Source organism: Podarcis melisellensis, assembly GCF_964234715.1.
Source record: "Podarcis melisellensis genome assembly, chromosome: 7".
Taxonomy (NCBI): Eukaryota; Metazoa; Chordata; class Lepidosauria; order Squamata; family Lacertidae; genus Podarcis; species Podarcis melisellensis.
In genome coordinates, this window is record NC_138539.1 from 83,844,017 (window position 1) to 83,858,694 (window position 14,678).

Consider the following 14,678-nt stretch of genomic DNA (forward strand, 5'->3'; position numbering starts at 1 on the left):
GCCTTCTCAAGAAAGGTTCGCTAATTTCCGTCTGTTGTGCAGAATGAATGTGTCTGAAGCGCTTATTTTTGTACTTATGATGGGCCTTCAGCCAGAACAAGTCATCAGCCTGTATAATATGAGTCAAAACACAAAACATGTAATTACTTGTGCGTCTGTCAAGCTTTCCTGAGCCCTTTCTTTCAGTTTATGTAACTACCGACAAATATAACCTATTTCTTGCTGTTCCATGAACAAAGGAAATTGGGGGCTATATTTTTACAAGAAAATGCTGCTGATTGCAACAGGTCCTTTCTAGCACGGAAACTGGAGAAATAACTTGTATTAGCACAAGCAAATGCCTGTTATTTGGTGGCATTCTCACTATAGATTTTTGAAACAGGGAGACAGAGCGATGGAAAATACAATAATTTGAAATACCTTGGTGTTAATATCAAAATAGTCTACCCTAGAGATGCTGGGATGGAAATAGAATGGATATTTTGTTATCTATTCACTTTAGCTAAATTTTCTTTCGCATTGACTCATCTCATTTTCAATTATTTTGCGTCCAAGTCTCCATCTCCAATCTTCTTCAGCATCTTCACTTAAGTGATGGAGTAAGTGTCTAAGGACCGCAACGTCTCACATGAAATCTTAATTCTTCTAAACCGTGGCCATACCTTCTTATATTCTCTTTCCACTATTATCCACAAATTCTCTGCAATGAGCTAAAAATTATCTATGGCCCAAGAGACCTGGCTGGATAAATTTATCACTACTTGTTATGCCTATCGATGTGGTTGCTTGAGAGCGAACAGGCGAGATCCCTCACTGGTCTTTTCAAAGGCTTTATTATTGGTGCAAAAACATTTACAATGCAGAACGCCTCTATTCCATGTCTGGCTCAGTCACTAGCAGAATCTGAGAGTGGGCGGTCCTTAAACTTTCCCCAGCAGAGTAGTTTCTTGACCCCCAGCCGATGCCTCCCCTCTCTGCGTGAAAACCTACTGCGCAGGGAAGGCTTGGGTAAAGGTGCACCTCCCTCCTCCCCGCTTTGCTCAGGCAAGGTGTCTTGGCTCCTTCTTGAATCCTCCAAGCCCTGCAGCTCTTCTCTACTAGAGGAGGGGCCTACCTTCTCCCCTGAGGAAGTGCTGCTTCCCACGATCTTTGGAGGCTCTCTGTAATCCATCTGCCCTTCCACCTCTCGCCTCTGAGCCGATGGCAGTTCCCTGACACTACTCTCTGCAGGCTTCAAGACCTCATCAAGGATAAAGTTTTGTTCTACCATTATCTCATCTTGTGATGACTTTCCGTGTAAACAGCAAAAGACAACACAATGTCTTTTCTTGCCTTTACTGCTTGCAACACTGACCTCAACAAGAGGAAGGGGCTCTCGTTTATTTTGTCATAAGCCACTTGCCTAGATGTCGACAAGGTAGCCAACCTGTGTCTGAGCTGTACCGCAGCAGACTGCAGATGTGGACTTGCATGATGAAATACCGTATTTTTTGCTCTATAAGACTCACTTTTTCCCTCCTAAAAAGTAAGGGGAAATGTGTGTGCATCTTATGGAGTGAATGCAGGCTGCGCAGCTATCCCAGAAGCCAGAACAGCAAGAGGGATTGCTGCTTTCGCTGCGCAGCGATCCCTCTTGCTGTTCTGGCTTCTGAGATTCAGAATATTTTTTATCTTGTTTTCCTCCTCCAAAAACTAGGTGCGTCTTGTGGTCTGGTGCGTCTTATAGAGCGAAAAATACGGTAACTCTCCATATACAAAGAAGAAAACTTCCAAACAGAAAACTGGATAAACCTGGTCGTCTCCCTGACATGGGCATTTTCTATGTGCAGGGATTTATTTGTTGTTGTTTTTAACAGGAACATGCAATAATGTAGACCCAGATCTGCAGCTTGAAGAGGCGCAGCTCAAACACAGGGTCACCACCAAGGAGAAAACGTGACGTGAATATTTTGTGTAATGCAGAACCTGATTCTAAGTCCTGGTCTACTGTGGTTTTGTGCCTTGGTTCTGCCTCTGCCATGTGTCTGATATTGATACCATCAAGAGCCTTATGAAACAGAAACTGTTTCATAATGCTCTCGTAGGGGTTCCATCTGAGTGGGGAAGAGCAGACTGGGTGTTTTGCTATAGGAATACGTGTTACAATTCCCACCTATCTCATTTCATCTGCTTTAATATCCTTCCCTGTCTGTCTGGCACGCTTAATAGTTTATTACGGTGAAGCAGCGATCATTGTGCAACTCCTGGACTGAACAGGATATGAAATGATGGCAGAATAAATTCACCATTATATAGAGAGAGAGAGAAAGAAAGAGAGAGTTCCTAGCTTCATCTATTTTACTTTATATTATTTACAAGCATTTGCCCTTCATATTCAGTGGGGCCAATCCCCAATCAATCTCTAATGCAGTGGGTATGCTATACTACGCTACGCTACGCTATGCTAATGTTTTGTATAGTAGTAGGCTGCATAGGTTTGCCGGCTATCTCCACGATCTCATGGGGAGTGTTATGTACTGAAGTTCTCACCCTGGGCCAGCAGGGGGATACTGTAGATAGTTCAGGTCCACATATGCAAATAAGGGATCAAAAGTGACGTTCAGTGATTGGATAGTTACAGAAAATGATTACTGTTGCGTTCTATTGGAGCTCTATATAAGCAGGCTGACTGAATCCTTCAGTTCAGTTCTGTTCTGGCCTGTGAATAAACAAGAGCTGTTTGAAGAATCGCTGTGTCGTCTGATATGTTCACCCACAACTTAACAGGGAGGTTTTTCCCAGTCATGCTACCTGATTGTCATAGCTGTCAACTTACAGATTTGAAAATAAGGGACCAGCAGCCAAAATAAGGGACCTGCAGCCTCACCTGTTCCAGGCACTCCAGTCTTCCTATCCTCCTGCAGTCTGGTCAAACTCATGCTGGTAGCTTCGAGAACACTGTCCAACCAACTTTGTAACCAGAGGTTCAACTGAATAGAATCTGAATCACATGCACCACAAGGCCTATGCAGCCTTAACTTAAGATGGCTCCCCGGCCTGGCTTTGCACTGCAAAGTTTGCAGCAGCACGTGCAACAAAATGGCGTCCTGCATTCAAAAACCCCCTCAGCTTGCATTAACTAGCCACACACAAGGCATGCAAGCTCCACCCCCCAGTCGTTCTTAGACTTCTTATTGGGTGAGCAACACAGCCAAGCAACACAGTTGGAGCCTCCCTCCTCCCTGGCTGGCAGGGAGGGAGGGAGAGGAGTTGCTTCCTTTGAAATTTAAGGGACATCATTTAAGGGACATTTAAGGGACATCCATCAATAAGGGACAGCAGCGGGACATGGTGCTAGAATAAGGGACTGTCCCTTCAAATAAGGGACACTTGACAGCTATGCGGATTGTACCTGTTATGCGTGAAGCGCATGCACTCAACAAGCTCCGCCTCCATATATGGAATACTTCACTAGTAAGACTGGACCCCGTTTTACATGTCTGAATATCCCAGATCTGTTTTATTTGCTCCCATGTGTTTTTGTTGTTGTTGCTGTTGTTTTGTGTTTTGATGACAACTTGCTTTTTCGACAGTACACAGCTTAGAGATTATGAAGCATCTTACAAGTGCTTCTTAAATGAATGAATGAATGAAAGTGGGGAGAAAATGTGCTCTTGCCATGCTAATCTGCCCTGCATCGTTCTGACTGTAGAGCATGTGCCCCCCCATGTAAGCATGTTCCTGCTCTCAAATGCATGAATTAGCCTCAAGAAAGACAGAAAAGGTTATGAAGTTATTTTCCCTCTTTGATGTCTACTCCCTCTTGTCATCTAATGGTTATGTGATTGAAGGCATGTGGAGGACTTTTCGTTTTGCATCAAATGAAAGCAATTCACAGCAGGATAATTGACATTCCTAGTATTTTCCTGACAAGATAATAAGAAGCTGATTAATCTTTCCCTCTTATTTACCTTAGAATGAGTTTATAATTGTGTGTGTTCATCTTATGTGACAAGGAAGATACCCCTCCAGTTTACTACCAGCACTTCAATTTCCATCTAGCATATTGAATGTAAAAGTTTGAAGTCATGGCAATGGGGCGGGAGGGGGGGTTATGTTGCATGTTGCTTCTTTCGGGAAGTTCATAAAGTTCTACACCTACTGAAACAGTCAAATGGTCTCGTTTAATTATACAGATAAATGTAATCAAGCTGATGAACTATCAAGGATCTGGCTGCCTGAGGCAGTTGCCTCACCTTGCCCCATGGGTGGGACGGCCCTGTGTATAGGCATGAGAAAGAATTATGTAGCCTGATAAGAAGGAGCCATGGGCATGCTGTTTACTTTTGAGTAAAGGATGCTTTCTGCTGTCTAGCTGGCTGTCAGTCTGCCTCCCCATGTTCAGCATGCATATTTGTAAATAAACAGATATTACACAAAGATTCAAGAAAACCAAATCTTTAAAAGGCTGTCATGGAAACTTTCTGCTGCTTGAGGAATTAGTGAGCTTGAAACACTGTTCAAATAAGTGCTTTCTTCCCTTCAAACATTAAACATACACATACAAAACAGAATACTCACTCTCCCCCCCCCCCCCCGTTTAATGCTTTGAAAGATTTGTCCGGGAGCAATTTTTCCACTACATTATCTGGCTCTGCTTATGTAACAACTGTTTGCGCAGAGAGCCATTGGCTTTAAGAATACTGCACTCTACCCATTAGATGGCAAAATGTTTTCCTAGAATCAGGCAAAAACAGCTGAGAACAAAATGGCTTTTGCAGTGTCAAAAGCTGCAAGGCCATTAGTAAGGCGAGTCAGCTAATGGACGATATCTGAGGCAGCTGCCTGGTGATGTCAAGAGTGATGACGAAGATATTTTGGGAGGTTGACTTCTCTTGATAATAATTGAACAAAATCTACCTTTGGTGGGGGCAAAACATTTCAAAGCAACGGGCAGAAACACCGTCAAACACCTTCCAAAGGAAATCTCTGAAGAGAATATTTATTTTGGACCTTACTACCTATCTACTTATCTCTCTAGAATAGCAGGAAACCAACCTTATATCTCTGCCATTATACTCTGGAAAATAACCTTGTAGATAGAGGTGGCAGAGAAGTCAAGACTAGGTGGTTTTCCCCCAAAAGTTCCCATTATTCTATGGGGTTCTGTTCAATAACCTGGACTAAAGTAGAAAAACAGATAAACCTACCCTTAAGTCAGAAACTGGAGTCACCAGCAGGAGTGGACTTTGGTAATCATTGGTAATATGGTGCCCTAAGCTAGCCCAAAATCTGGCACCCCAAAATGGATCTTCTCAATTTTGCGCCCCCTCAGCTCAGCGCCCTGTGCAGGGGAACAGCCTGTCACCAGAGTGAAGGTAAAGCTTTAGCCTCCAGATCAGGGATTTCCCTGAATTCACCCATTAACTTCCTCCTGTATGTATGTATGAATGAATGTATGAATGAGTGGCACTGTCTAATACAGCTAGGCCACAACTTATGAGGGGGGTTACATTCTGAGGATCGTGCCTGTTATGTACTGAAGTTCTCACCCTGGGCCAGCAGGCGGATACTGTAGATAGTTTTCACTCAGGTCCACATATGCAAATAAGGGATTGAAAGTGACATTCAGTGATTGGATAGTTACAGAAAGTGTTACAGTTGCTTTGTAGTGGAGTTCTATATAAGCAGGCTGGCTGAACCCTTCAGTTCAGTTCTGGCCTGGCCTGTGAATAAACAAGAGCTGTTTGAAGAATCGCTGTGTCGTCTGATATGTTCACCCACAACTTAACAGTGCCTAAGGTAAAATTGCATATAGTCAAAACGCATTGGGTTCAATAGCAGGTGAGACTGCCAAAGTCTTCCCCCCCCCAGATGCCCTCCCTCTTTTATTTTTATTTTTAAATTGCCAAGCGCATAAAGCTGAATGTGCAATAAGTTGCAGGTTTACTGTATGTGGAAAAGTCTAGCACAGGACTTACATCCACTCCGACATGCTGAGTCCCAAAACCAGGATGCGCATCTTCCCATGCAACTCATGGAGCCCCAAAGATGTGGTTTTCCAGGCCCAAAAGGCACAATGAAACATCACAGCCCCAAACAAATGTTCTCCTGGGGGGAGATCTCAGAATGGAATCGAGCAAGATCACCACACCCAAAGTGGCTGCAGTGTTCTTGCAGAAAAAAATGGATGTCTCGGGTTTTTCCAGGACATTTGAGGGGTATGCAATCAGAAACGCCACTGCAGTGTTGACAAAGCCTCATGCAAACAGTGTAAGCTATTTCCAGGCCTTGAGAATGATAACTGGACTTTGTTTTTTCAACAAGCTATTGGCCCGTGGCAGGGGAGAAATAAAATCAGCCACTATATAAATAACTAATTTTTGAAATCGATCTGAATTGATCATCTCTCTCTCTCTCTCTCTCTCTCTCTCTCTCTCTCTCTCTCTCTCTCTCTCTCTCATACACACACTTTTCTTGAATTGTTTCAGAATCTAAGGCAGTGATGTCCCGGGTGATCAAGGAACCTGCAGTAGGTGGTAATCACAGCTGTTAAAGTGATACCTAGAAGGAAAAATAACCAGTGTAATTGAAGATTCCCTAATGTTCTGCTCCTGGCCAAAGGGGGAACACCTTAAATGGAGCAGAGACACATGCCAGATGGTGCTGAAATGAGATTTAATTATAAAGGACAATCAATGACAAAACAGGTTGACGAAAACCCAGAAGAAGAAGAAATATCACTTGCACAAGTAGCCAAAACTACAGATTTCATGGTAGGATACAGACAGAATAATGATGTGCATTTTTGTGAACTAGATGAAGAAAATATTTTCTGTATGTACAGTGGTACCTTGGTTCTCAAACGCCTTGGTACTCAAACAACTTGGAACCCAAACCCTGCAAACCCGGAAGTAAGTGTTCTGGTTTGCAAACTTTTTTCAGAAGCTGAACGTGCTCCATTTTGAGTGTTACACTTCTGATTTGAGTGTTACACTGAGGTCTGTCTGGTTTTGCTATTTATTTTGCTGTCAAGTGCAAGTAGATAAATAGGTACTGCTCCAGCAGGAAGGTAAACAGCATTTCCATGCGCTGCTCTGGTTTGCCAGAAGCGGCTTAGTCATGCTGGCCACATGACCCGGAAGCTGTACGCCGGCTCCCTCGGCCAATAAAGAGAGATGAGCGCCGCAACCCCAGAGTCACCCGCGACTGAAACTAATGGTCAGGGGTCCCTTTACCTTTACCCTATATGCTATATGGTAATTTATGGACCTAATAGGTATCTAAAGCCATTTGCATGTAACAAAATATGTATTTTATCAAAGTAATTGTTGAACTGAAATACAATTAAGAAGTATCCAGAGTTTTTTTCTTTTAATTTTTTGGGGGGACCGTAGAGAGTGGGGCCCTAAGCTATAGCTTGTTTAGCTTATATGTAAATCCGGCACTGTATGCATAAGAATGTTACTTGGCCAAAAACGGAAATAAGAAGTCCCAGCAAAGGAAGAATGGATGCAAAAACTTGTGAATATGCAGAAATGGCGGAACTTACCGGAAGAATAAGAAATCAAGATAACAAACTTTTTTTTAATAAAAGAATGGAAATGGTTTATTGCATATTTGCAGATAAATTGTAAACAGATAACAACACTGGCAGGATTGCTGTAATAACCTGCAGCTACATATGAGTATATGTTTAAAGAAGATAAATAAATGAGTAAGTTAAGTTAATTTGGATATGCAGAAGATACGAAAAATTAATTTAAGGAATCATAGAAAGAGGGGGAAGGAAGTCAAGTTTTAAAATGTCAAAATGATTGTAAAATCAGTGAAATGTATATATCTGAAAAGTGTCAGCATCGCCCTTGAGCCAGTGCACCAACTGGACTCATGCACTACAGCCCCGACTGGGCTAGGCGAGCTGGGTAGCACTGCCGGAGACCTCCTTTCTCACAGGAACTGGTCACAGTGCTGTGGACTCACAGCTTGGAGCTGAGAGCACCGGATTCACTGTCTCAATAATGCAGTCGTTGCGCAGCAGCGTTTTGCAGAGTCTTGCAGAGTATAAACCACTCGGAGAGCAGCTCTGTAAAGTATCTTCTTTTATTCTATAACTATAGCTATAATACAAACTATATACAGAGCTAAATATTCTGAGCATACATCAATGCTACTCTGAGTGCCTGCAGCTGCTCTTAGCAGCAATCTTATCTCTAAATGCTATCTCTTGCACTCACTCTCCAACACACTGACTTACTCTCTCTCTCACACAGAGACTCACTCACTTGACTAATTAAGTAGAGAGCAGTACATTGCTCCTCCTCTCTGTAGAGTCAGCAGAGACCTCAGGAGATGGTCAGGAGATTCTTGGGTATGGGAGGGGTGAAATCTCCTCAAAAAGTATAAATAATTTTTCTTTAAAAAATGTAAGCTCCTCAAGGCAGGGGGGTGGGAATTTTCTAGTGAATGGGTCCTACAACATAACTTCTGCATCTTTAGTTTTTTTCTGCTGCTTGGAGGTTGATAAAAACAGGTTCATATTTCCCCCCGGTACTGAAAGTCAAGAAATGTCATGTTCCACCTGCACTCGCCCCACAGCTGGCCAAGAATGGTAACTTTGCCATTAGCCTTCCTAACCACTACATTAACACAATTGATGGCTAAAGGTATCTCTGCATCCCAGTTTCCCTTCCCAAGTGTGCCATTCACATTGATCGTTGTGTAACAAGCCTTTCTCCACCTTCATTCCCAATATTATATGAGAGTCTCTAGACTCCTATTATGACATATCCTCATGCATAAGAAGGTCATGCTACAATAATTGAGCTTTTAATCATGCACATGTCAGAATAAAAGTCCGTATCATGACTGTAACTCTTTCTGCTTCCTTCCACATAACTACAAAAATTGCAGTTTTTATTATATGGCCTCTGAGCAGGAGTCTTGGGGGAGCTTTGAAACTCAAGTTACTTACTATGTGACAGAAACCTTTGCTCACTTTTGTTTGCCCTGAATGGGAAATGTGTGTTCTATGGGAAAACCCACAAATTAAAAATGGACTGTACTTCGTAATGTAAAGATTCCACAATACAACGTGTGGCAAACTGTGTGATTAGCATTCTTTGGTCTATACCAGCACACGGTAATAACCATGCCTAATGTGTGTTCCACAAATCTCTACTTATCTCAGTGACTCAAGGCTAGTTCACATAAGTATTTTCATTACTTAAAGACTGCATATGAATATAAAGCACTGCAGATCTTAACACCAAGGGTGTTGCTTTTTAACAGAGCGGCACATTCAGTTGCTAGTCACCTCGTGCTGAAAAATAGTCCATAGTCTATTCCAGACTTTCCTTGGGTGCTACATCCCCAGCTATACCAGCCATAAATCAAAAGGCTGAGAGCCAATTATCCCATATTTGGGAAGAGGAATCCTTGATTTTCTCATTATCCTGTTCTGATAGCCCCTTTCCCTTCTTTTTTCCATGCTAGATCTTTGAAGGCAATGGTAGTCGAACATAACTATGCATGACTTCTAGTTAGTGCATGAAGGGGTAAAGGACCATAGAGTTGTATTACTAGATAGACCCAGCTAGGCCACGCCCCCTCTCCTCTAGAGAGGAAGTGAAGCCTTTTTACTTCCTTTCTCTATCTCTCTCTGCATTGTGTAATGAGACAGCCATGTGTGAGCTTGTTTACAAGCTTACAGCACATGCTCGGGACTATAGTCTGTTCTTTCTACCCAAGAGTATTTTGCTTGTATTATCCTTGCTGTCGCGTGGAACAATGCATGACTGAGACCTTGAATCTGTAAGTAAAGCATTTTAAACTTACTTAACAGTGTGTGGTCTGCTCATTGCAAAAGGGGTAGAAACTTGCCATTATAATAATAATAATTTATTATTTATACCCCGCCCATCTGGCTGAGTTTCCCCAGCCGCTCTGGGCGGCTTCCAATCAAATGTCAAAAACAGTACAGCATTAAATATTAAAAACTTCCCTAAACATGGCTGCCTTCAGATGTCTTTTAAAGATAGCATAGCTGCTTATTTCCTTGACATTTGAAGGGAGAGTGGACGTCACTACCGAGAAGGCCCTCTGTCTGGTTCCCTGTAACCTCACTTCTCACAATGAGGGAACTGCCAGAAGGCCCTCGGCGCTAGACCTTAGTGTCTGGGCTGAACGATGGGGATGGAGACGCTCCTTCAGGTATACAGGACCGAGGCCGTTTAGGGCTTTAAAGGTCAGCACCAACACTTTGTGCTCAGAAACATACTGGGAGCCAATACAGATCTCTCAGGACCAGTGTTATGTGGTCCCGGCGGCCACTCCCAGTCACCAGTCTAGCTGCCGCATTCTGGATTAATTGCAGTTTCCGGGTCACCTTCAAAGGTAGCCCCATGTAGAGTGCATTGCAGTAGTCCAAGCGGGAGATAACTAGAGCATGCACCACTCTGGTGAGACAGTCTGCGGGCAGGTAGGGTCTTAGCCTGCATACCAGATGGAGCTGGTAGACAGCCGCCCTGGACATAGAATTAACTTGCGCCTCCATGGACAGCTGTGAGTCCAGAATGACTCCCAGGCCGCGCACCTGGTCCTTCAGGGGCACAGTTACCCCATTGAGGACCAGGGAGTCCTCTACACCTGCCTGCCTCCTGTCCCCGAAAAAGAGTACTTCTGTCTTGTCAGGATTCAACCTCAATCTGTTAGCCGCCATCCATCCTCCAACCGCCATGGAAGCTTCACAGTGAATTGGTTGGGGGGAGGGGTGGAAACCTTTCTAGAGCAGCAAAAACCATTTAAATAAGGCTGTGAAATTTCTCAGAGGGGTTCTGACCATTGAGTAATCCATTCATCCACTTAGCCCAGGGGTCAGAAATTTTTTTTAGCTGTGGGTCGGTCCACTGTCCCTCAGACCTTGTGGCGGGCCGGAGAAATGGCACCGGGGGGGCTGGAAAAAGAGGCGAGGAGGGCAAGTAGTCCTCCTCCCCACCCCCAGCCTCAGCCGCTGTGCTTACCTCCCAGGGGTTGCCGCCGCTGCCACCTCCGCCACCACCACCGCTGCTGCTGCTTCTCGTGCGTAGGCAGAGCGAGCTTGTCTACTCTACTCTCTGGCCCACAGGAGCACCAGGGCGGCAGTGGCGGCAGAGAAGGGAAGATGTGCTACAACAGCAGCAAGAATACTTATCACAAAGTATTGGAAAACACAAGAATTACCCACTCTGGAAGAATGGCAGATGAAGGTGATAGACTATATGGGACTGGCAGAAATGACCGGCAGAATCCGTGACCAGGGAAAAGAGACGGCGGAAGAAGATTGGAAGAAATTTAAGGACTATCTTAAGAAACATTGTAAGATTATTGAATGTTAGAACGATGTTGATTTACAAATTAAGGGGTTTCTAGCTGTAATGATTATGTAATTAAGAAAAGAAAGATTAAAAATTAAACAGAAATTAGGGGAAGGATTTGCTGAATTGGCTTGATTAGAGATTGGAATACAGAGAGGGGAGGTATGAGGAGGTCGGGAAAGTAAGTTATATGACTATAAGGGATCGAAATTATACTTGTTATTTGTTTTGTATGTATGTTTATTTTATTGTTATCTTTGTTTTCTCTTTCTTTTTTTCTTTTTGTTTCTATGTTATATAATTTCTTGAAAACTTTAATAAATATTCTTTTAAAAAAAAGAGAGAAGGAAAGATGAGTGGCGTGAAAGGGCTGGCTCTGGAGAGAGGCTGCTTAAAATGGCACTCAGCCAGCTCAGCCCAGTCCCCTTCCTCCTCTAGGCAGGGCAGGGAGAAGCCAGGAGGAGGGAGGGAGGAGGTGCCACCACACTGTGTGTGAGGGAGTGAGGGAATGGAATGGCGCGGGGGGAAATGGCACAGCCTGAACAAACAGAATCCCCACGCCGATCCACAGACAGTCCATGAGCCAGATCCTGAAGGCCATTGGGCCTGATCTGGCCCACAGACCTTAGTTTGCTGACCCCTGACTTAGCCTTATACGGTCCACCCTAAGTGGCAGTAGCTCTCCAGGGTCTCAAATGGAGGTCCTGCTACAATAAATCTTTCTTTCTTTATTAAAAAGATGCTTTTCTAACTGGAGATCCCAGGGATTGATACCTGAAACTTTCTGCCTCCAGTCCATGACCACATCTCCCCCATGACAGTTTGTGGTAAAATGGCACCCAATTTCTGAAGCCCATTCATATTCATCTGTGTGGGGCTTGTTTACAATTCAGACTGCAAGTCAACGAGCACAACAGTCTGATTTTTACACTCTCCTCCTTGTTCTCAGCATGCAACAGATGTTTGAGTTGATGCCCCATAAATTCCTGGTGGATGCTGTCAAAACGATAGCAGGTGGCTTTGGCACTCACAAAGACTCCCAGGCAGCTCTGGACCTGGGAATAGGCCTGCTTGCTGGATAAGCCTGCTAAAAGAAAAACAGAGCAGTTGGCAGGCTGCCTTTTCAGGAGATGGTGGGAATTTTAAGATAAATCAAATCTTTCACAGATCACTTTGCTTTTTGCTTCAAGCCAGTTTCCGATAAAAAATTAAAATTAAAATACAACATTTGACTCGTGGTTTCAAGTTTGTCTCAATATTCCTAGAAGATTGGGGGAGAGGTTTATTTATTTTTATATAAATGAAAGCTTGAGAGCTGACTAATTTTTAAAAGAATGGAAATAAGCGCTTACAGGCTTCAATTTGGAGAAGAGTGTGTGTAGGTTAATTCTTTCTGATGGCTGGTTTCGCACTTAAAACCCCCCTCATAGTAGTTCTCTCTCTCTCCCTCCCTCCCACTCATCCACCCCCTTTCCAGATGCATGTGTTAAAAACTAAGCGTTCCCTCTCTCACCCCTCTTTTCCAAATTGCAGACTCCTGAGGCTGCTTTTCATTTTAAATAGCTGTCAGGGCTTTAATACCCTGTTTACCCTTTAGGCTGCAATGCAGAAGAAACCAATTATCTCAGTGGAAATATTGGTAATGTGCAGGGATGTGCAAGGGGGAGGGCGGCAGTTATGATTTTTCTCATAATAGACGCTAAAGAATATAAAAACAGCCGGGTGAAGAACAGAGCCGGCCCACCAATGAGGCGAGCTGAGGCACTTGCCTCAGGCGGTACCCAAGAGCAACAGCACCAAGGAGGAAGAGGAAGCCACTGCTCTGATGCTGCTTTGCAGTGGGGGTCACCATAGCAGCTGTGCAAAGTGGCAGCAGCTTCTTGTCATCGTCCTCCTCCTCCTCCTCTTCCTCCTCCTCGTCCGCATGCCGCCCATCTCTGGGTGCCCTCAGCAAATAGGCTTGCTGCTATCCTAGCCTATGTATGAGAGAGCAGCATGCCTATTCACCGAGAATAATAAATAATAATAAAATTTTACTTATATCCCGCCCTCCCCAGCCGAAGCCGGGCTCAGAGTGGCTAACAACAGTAAAATAATACAGCATTCTAAAAGCAATTCATTCAGCATTCATTCAGCAATTCATTCAGCATTCTAAAAGCAATTCAAATTGATGGCAACCATTGGGCTAGAGTTCTGTGAAGAATTACCAAAGGAGGGGGTCAGGCTGTGCCTTGGCCAAAGGCCTGGTGGAACAGCTCTGTCTTGCAGGCCCTGCGGAAAGATGTCAAGTCCCACAGGGCCCCAGTCTCTAGTGGCAGAGCATTCCACCAGATTGGAGCCACAGCCGAAAAAGCCCTGGCTCTGGTTGAGGCTAGCCTAATCTCTCTGTGGCCCGGGACCTCCAAGGTGTTTTTGTTTGAAGACCGTAAGGTCCTCCGTGGGAAATACCAGAAGAGGTGGTCCTATAGGTCAGTGTTTCCCAACCTTTTTTGGGCAAAGGCACACTTGTTTGATGAAAAAAATATCGAGGCACACCACCATTACAGCCCCGTGACGTCAGCGCGCAGCGTCACGCCGGGAGGGACGCACGAAAGTGTAACTTTCAAATTTTTTTCCTCCCCCTTGCCGGGGACCTCCAAGCTTTGGGGGGTGGGGGGGAGGAGGCAGCAAAGCGAGGGACTGAGGGACCCTAACCCTAACCCTCACCGATCACCCGGGAAAGCATGCGAACGAGGAGCCCCCGTGTCCTGCTCCCGGCAGCGGACGGCACAAAGCGAGGAGGCCTGGACAAAGCAGCACGCTCCCCGCTCTCGCTGCATCGGGGCTTTTCTCCTCCAGGCCGCTTTCGAAGTCCCCTTCTCCGCTCCCAAGAGCCGGAGCCGCTGCTTCCAGGCCCTGTCCGAGCCCCGACTTGTGGCCTCACTTCGAGGAGCGCCTGTTGCTGGGGACGGGGCTGCATCCCCCTCAGCCGCCGCCTCGCTTCCTTCCAGGAGACCCGACGGCTCCCCCTCTCCCGCTCGCCCTCCTGCGCCCGCAGCAGACCGAGACCTCCCTGCCCCCGCCCGGCTCGGCCCTACCTGGGCGCCTCCAAGCCCGGCCGGCTCCGCGTCGCGCTCCACGCCGGGCAGCTGCAGCAGGGGTTGCGCAGGGGCGCGCGGCGGCCCGGCTGAGCGCGCCCCGGAGCCGCCGCGCCATCGCTCGCGAGTCCCTCCGAGAGCCCGCGGGACTGACTCCGGAGTCACGAGGCGGCGCGTCGCCCAGGGAAGGGGCGGCTTCCCACAAGCACGACGACCGAAAAGAGCCCAGCAGAGCGCGCCCCCCGGAGGACTTGGGGGGGTCTGTAGG

The 14,678-nt window shown here is 45.5% G+C and overlaps 1 long non-coding RNA gene across 1 annotated transcript in view; it reads right to left on the bottom strand.

The window, feature by feature from the left end:
- Window positions 1-14,678, bottom strand: part of LOC309373629 — an 87,414-nt gene that overhangs the window by 18,228 nt on the left and 54,508 nt on the right. The window contains exon 2 of the long non-coding RNA XR_014170109.1: window positions 1,483-1,743. This is a non-coding gene — a long non-coding RNA (uncharacterized lncRNA). The remainder of the gene's footprint in view (window positions 1-1,482; window positions 1,744-14,678) is intronic.